At 44.4% G+C, this 7254-nt stretch overlaps 1 pseudogene; it reads left to right on the top strand.

The window, feature by feature from the left end:
- Positions 1–2264: 2264 nt before the first annotated feature.
- On the top strand, positions 2265–6643 carry LOC140538507 (uncharacterized; annotated as a pseudogene).
- Positions 6644–7254: the final 611 nt, after the last annotated feature.

Below are 7254 nucleotides of genomic sequence, written 5' to 3'. Positions count from 1 at the left end.
TCATTTTATTATAGCTTCATTAAGGTCATCATCTGCATCGTCTTCATCTCCATTTTCTTCTTTTTAATCCTTGCTCCAGATTATATTTTATCAACAAGGGCATCATTAACATCTTCATCATCGTCATCATCATCATCATCATAATTATTAACATCATCTCTTCCTCTATATGATCTTTACTCCAGACTAAAATCACCAGTCCAGCACTGATATCATCATCATCATCATCATCATCATTGTTTTCGTACTCTTAATAACCCATACTCACCAGCCCAGCACTGGTGGTTATAATGCCCTTTCCTCAATATCATCATAACCCTTCCTCCAGACGAAAATCACACTGGGGATTTTATTACAGCTCCTCACCGAGGTCATCTTCATCTTCATCATCATCATTATCTTCTTATCTTCCACCACCATAACCACCTCAATCACCACCGCCACCATAACCACCTCAATCACCACCGCCACCATAATCACCTTCATCATCACCGCCACCATAATCACCTTCATCATCACCGCCACCATAATCACCTTCATCATCACCGCCACCATAATCACCTTCATCATCACCACCACCATAATCACCTTCATCATCACCACCACCATAATCACCTCCATCATCACCACCACCATAATCACCTTCATCATCACCACCACCATAATCACCTTCATCATCACCGCTACCATAATCACCTCCATCACCACCGCCACCATAATCACCTTCATCATCACCACCACCATAATCACCTTCATCATCACCGCCACCATAATCACCTTCATCATCACCACCACCATAATCACCTTCATCATCACCGCTACCATAATCACCTCCATCACCACCGCCACCATAATCACCTTCATCATCACCACCACCATAATCACCTCCATCACCACCGCCACCATAATCACCTCCATCATCACCGCCACCATAACCACCTCAATCACCACCGCCACTATAATCACCTTCATCATCACCACCACCATAATCACCTTCATCATCACCACCACCATAATCACCTCCATCATCACCACCACCATAAACCCCTACATCATCATCACCACCACCACCACCATAATCACCTTCATCACCGCCACCATAATCACATCCATCATCACCACCACCACCACCACTATAATTACCTCCATCATCACCACCACCACTATGATCACCTCCATCACCACCACCATAATCACCTCCATCATCACTGCCACCATAACCACCTCCATCATCACCGCCACCATAACCACCTCCATCATCACCCCCACCACCACCACCATAATCACCATCATCATCTCCACCATAATTTTTTTATTCTTTACTCCATCTTTTCTCCAGACTACAATCACCAATCAGACCCCTCTGATTTTAGTATGGCTTATCATAACAGGTCATCTTCATCACCATCATCACTCTAACCATAACCACCATCAGCTCCACCTACGTTTGCCATGACATTGTTTTCAAACCCTGCTGCTGAATTAGACCTCGGATCAGAACCAACTGACACTGAATGAATGTACCATCACAGGTGGTTCTGCCTTTCACACACACTCTCTACTCTCTTCACACACTGGCGGCATTCGGACCCTTTACTGCACTACTCCACAGCGAAGCCTGGCAGAAGCCCCGCGAGGTAAACACAGGAGCATATCCAAACCCAGCGGCACCAGACTGACCACAACCACCGACTAATAGCCCTTAAACTCCTCACCTGTGTTACTCCTCACCCCATCAACACCGCCATAACCCAGATTACATGGTGCTGGATGGAGTGGGGTGGGCTGGGCTGGTGGAGGTGGGTGGGGGTGCCCTTTCCCAATTTAACCTTTCACAAAATGCTGAAAAGTGTAAAACTAACCCCAGCCCTCATCCAAACCCACAGCTCACTAATGAATTCTTCTGATTGAGCCCTGGAGCAGTTTTACTCTCCTAGCTACATTACTCCTATATTAAACATCTCTCTCTCCCCCACTCCTCTCTCTCTCCCCCCTCCCCCCACCTCCTCTTCTCTGTGCTGAGTTTATTTCCATGCAGATCCTCCATTCACAATATAACTCTATATTTCCTCTGCGTTTTTTTCCTTCGATTATATGGAAAAAAGCATAAAAATAATAATGAATCATTTCATAAATAATGGGTTTAGGGGGCTCTGGGCTCTTATCTCTGCCGGCCACATTGCTGCTGTTCCGCTGGACGTGATGTGCAATTATATCGAGCTACTTCCCTCGCGGAGCTGGAGCTGCTCTAAAAGCTGGGGCGCATGGATGACCCTCCACAAAATGGCTCCACACAGGCACTAAACACGGCCACGGCGCGAGCACGGTAAGAGAATCGCGCGCGTGCACATACACACACACACACACACACACACACACACACACACACACACACACACACACACCTACACGCTCACTCACTCACATACACACTTACACACACACACACACACACACACATACACACATAGAAAGAGAGATACACGCGCGCGGGCTGTTTCTCCTGCTCTCCAAAGCTGCGCGTAATTACGCATACTGGACACTCCAGCGTTTTCACTTTTTGAGGATTTTTGAAATCGGTTTTCTTCGATATTTCGTTTCTTCTTCGTCCTTCTGGAGCCCTGAAGGCCCTCCTGCCTCGGTATGTATCCATTCAACCTCCATTTCCTCCACATCCCTCTTAAACAGCAGCGAGTAATGAAGCCCAGCCTGAGCCTGAGCCTGAGCCTGAGCCTGAGCTCCAGTCGAAAGGTCTCGTGGTGTTGTTTATTTATTTATCATTGATTATATTTTATTTATTTATTAGATCGTAACGTTTTCAGGACGTTAAATCAGGGCTAAAATGAGGACGTTTTAGGGCTGAACACTCCTAACCCCCCCCCCCCCTACATTCACACTGGAGGAGAATGGAGGTGGTCACAGCTCTGCCGCGTGCTGGACTTCACTGAGGCTGAGCCTCGATTCGTGGTAATGGATGAACTCTGGATTTTTAGCAGATTAAAAAAAGCAGATTCTGTTTTTAAAGGTTATTTTAAGACAAAAAAAAACACTGAATTATTATTATTATTATTATTATTATTATTAACAATCATTTAGTTTTAATAATTTATATTTAATAATATTTAAAATATTGTTGCAGTTTTATTCAGGATGAAAACATTATTATTATTATTAGTAGTAGTATTGTTATTATTATTGTTATTATTATTATTATTATTAATATTATTATAATTATTATTATCAGCACATTATTACTGTTGTTGGAATTGTTGTTATGAATGATATTACTGATATTATATTATATAATTTTACACTCTCTCAGTCTGTTCCAATAAATAATCCTAGATCTTACACCTATATTACATGTATTATTATTTTAATCTAATAGGTGAAATATGAGCTGAATATTCTTCTATATTTGTAGTTTTGATTCGTTTAAAGAAAAGCTGCTGTTTTAAAAGTGAAGATCTAAAATCTGTGTTTATAAAAAGGTGAATAAAACAGGGCTTATCTGAATGATTTCTAGACTTAAACTGTTTTTAAACAACAAGCAAAATATAATAATAATAATAATAATAATAATAATAATAATAATAAGAGCTGGTAAAATGATATAAACCATGTATTTATTCATTATTATTTACTCTTATTATTAGTGGGTTATCCTCAGCAGCGCGAGGGTGAAAGCTGTACTGTATCCGCGCGCGGGGTGATTTGGTGTAGGGGTGTTGGGGTAAGAGCGCGCGCTGTTTGGGGCAGATAAAGCAGCTCCAGCTTATCTCCCCTCAGTAACAGCCCCGCTAGACTGATATCACACACACCAAGGTCAGCACACACACACACACACACACACACACACACACACACACACACACACACACACTGTTTTATGAGCCGTTTCTCATTCACACACCAACCGCGCTTCACACACCGCGTGACAGGGTTTAAAAACATTAACACACACACACACACACACACACACACACACACACACACACACACACACACACACCAAACCCTGACTTAAATGTATTCACAGTGTTAATAATGTTAATGACAGTAATGCTCACTGTGTTAATAATAATAATAATAATAATAATAATGTTACTGACTTTATCATTTTAGTGATGATAATAGTAATGCAGACTATTATTATATTACAATAACAGTGTTATTAATAACAGTGTTTATAGTGTTAACATGTCAATAATAATGTTATTGACAGCAATGCTCACTGTGTTAATAATAATAATAATAATAATATAATAATATAATAATAATGTTATTGACGTCAGTTAAGATCATGGTTTTATTTACAATAATAGTAATACAGACTATTATAATATGATAAAATAGTGTTATTAATAAAAGTTAGTCAGTAATGCTCACAGGGTTATATATAATAATAATAATAATAATAATAATAATAATAAAGTTAAAGCCGTTAACTTTAGTAATGATTATAGTTAATAATTACAACAATAATAATTATTATAATAAGAACATAATAATAATAATAATATCAGTACTGTGAGCATGCTGATTGTGTTATTAACAATAATGCAGAAATGTCTAAAGTCGTCCGTAATGTTCAGTAATATTAGTGTAATATATGTAACATTTTAATAACGTCAGTAATACTTATATTATTATTATTAAAAAAAATAATGTTAATAACGTCAGTGATGCTCATGTGTTAATGTTCATAATGTTAATCATTTTAATAACAATAATAATAATAGTAGTGATAATCAGTATAATAGTGCTGATGACGCTCAGCAAATCTGTAGAGAAATATCAGATTCGGCACGTGCAGATACAGCGAGATCAATCAGCTTCTCTCTCTTATGTAGAACATAACTGTGATGTTACGTCACACAAACGCGCAAAAACGCAAAACTGTTTTAAACGAAAACAAACAAACAAAAAATATGATTTATAAATCATAACTGAACTGAAGCTGAGGGTTATATTTATGCATTTCTATAGTCTGAATTTATAGATTTTATTATTATTATTATTATATACATTAATCTGGTCGCAATAAGCTCGTAAATGCACTCCGGCTCACACTCCTCACTCCGGCTCACACTCCTCACTCCAGCTCACACTCCTCGCTCCAGCTCACACTCCTCACTCCAGCTCACACTCCTCACTCCAGCTCACACTCCTCACTCCAGCTCACACTCCTCACTCCGGCTCACACTCCTCGCTCCGGCTCACACTCCTCACTCCGGCTCACACTCCTCACTCCAGCTCACACTCCTCACTCCGGCTCACACTCCTCACTCCAGCTCACACTCCTCGCTCCAGCTCACACTCCTCACTCCGGCTCACACTCCTCACTCCGGCTCACACTCCTCGCTCCGGCTCACACTCCTCGCTCCGGCTCACACTCCTCGCTCCGGCTCACACTCCTCACTCCGGCTGATCCACGCTGGGGGTACTAGCTGCAGTTCCACAGGGCAGTGGTTCTCCAGTCCCAGCTCTGAGGAGGTCTGCTATTGGGGGGCTCTCCCTCGCTCTCAATAACAGGGTCGTAATAAGAGGTTAAATTACTGGTGTTTTTAATGGTGTGGTATATTAGCTTTGTGGTGTGTGTGTGAGTGTGTGTGTGTGTGTGCATGGTGTGTGTTGAGGGAAATAGGGCCCAAAGCAGGTCTAGATGAGACCCGGATGCAGATGAACAGGCTGGAATATGGTGTAAAGCAGAGGAAATGCTTGGTAACCGGCGCTCCTCCGTGTCTCCAGCGCTGCGCTTTTACGCACAGAAACGCGGGGCTCTGGTTCTAGTTCTGGTTCTGGTTCTGTTTCTGGTTCAGGTTCGACCCGTTTCCCCTCAGTAGCAGTTTCATCTGGAGATCATCAATATCTGCTAAAATAATTCTAATAGAGTGACCCCCCCCCCCTCTCTCTCTCTCTTTCAGGTGTGCGTAAAGAGGCTCGCTCTGGGGCGCGTGTGAGGATTCTATCACTTTATCTTTATTATTATTATTATTATTATTATTGGGGATCTAATACGATGATGGAGAAGCTGAAGCGCGAGGAGGAAGGGGGGTCCCCGGCTCGCCGAGGGGGAGGGCACGAGGAAGAGGAGGAGGAGGAGGAGGAAGAGGAGGAAGAAGAGGAAGACGAAGAGGAAGAGGAGGGGGAGGAGGGGGGTGTGTGTGAGAGACAGGAAGGCACGAAGTCGTCGAGGAGGAGGAAGAGGAGGAGGAGGAAGGGCGCCGGCAGCGTCATCCTGCAGAGAGGAGGCAGAGGGGGAGGGGCTTTCGTGGCCCTGGGCGGGGCTGTAGGGGCAGCAGTGGGCGGGGTAGGGGGTATTAAAGGAGAGGTTGTGGAAGAGGACAGCAGGCTCCAGTGTGAGAGCCACGCGCCCCCCGGCCTTCCTCACATTCCTCTTCATCATCCTCCACCTTCTTCTCTGCCACATCCACCGACTCCACCGCCACCTCCTCCTCCTCCTCCTTCTGCTGCTGCTGCTGCTGCTGCTCCTCCTGCTCCTGCCACGCCGCTGCTGCTGCTCCTGCCACGCTCAGAGCCTCGCGCAGCGCGGATGGTGCAGCTGAGTCCGGCCGCTCTGCCCCCCCCAGCGCGCGCGCTGCTCTACGGCACCATGGCGCAACCGCTCGGGCACAGGTAAGAAGAGGGGAGGAGGGGTTCAGGGTGTAGGTGATGGTGATGGAGATGGAGGGTTGTGACGTGTGGGCGATGCTTTGCATGGGGGGCTAATGTTGGGGTATGAGGGTGGATGTTGGTGGGTCTTAGGGTGTAGATGATGGTGCGTTTAGAGGGGTTTGACAGTAGGATAGATGATGGTAGATGGTGGAGGAGTATGATGGAAGGAAGATGGTGTAGATGGCGGGGTGTGGAGATTTTAGGGTGTAGATTCGGCGTAAGGCAGATGAATGGTAGGTTAGGGGGTTAAACGGTAGGGTGTCAGGGTGGATGGTGGTGATGATGGTGGTGGTGGTCTGCTGGGAGCTGCTCTCTCCACAGCTGATGGGTTTTACTGCTCAGGCTGTTTGTTACAGTCCCGGTCAGGTTGTGGTTCAGACTGTGGCTTATGGGGGTCGCTGAGGGTGTAGCTGATGGAGGCAGCGGGTTTGGGGGTTAGAGACCGCAGTAGGGAGAGCGTCTCACGCTGAATGTTAGTGATGGGGTCACTGCTTAGTTGATGGGGGTGTGTTCCTGTATGCTCTTCTGCAGTCTGATGGAGTTCAGGGTTCTGATTGCTGGTGTTTATGATGATGA

This window comes from Salminus brasiliensis, chromosome 17 (genome assembly GCF_030463535.1).
Source record: "Salminus brasiliensis chromosome 17, fSalBra1.hap2, whole genome shotgun sequence".
Classification (NCBI taxonomy): Eukaryota; Metazoa; Chordata; class Actinopteri; order Characiformes; family Bryconidae; genus Salminus; species Salminus brasiliensis.
This window is presented reverse-complemented; position numbering and strand designations above follow the sequence as displayed.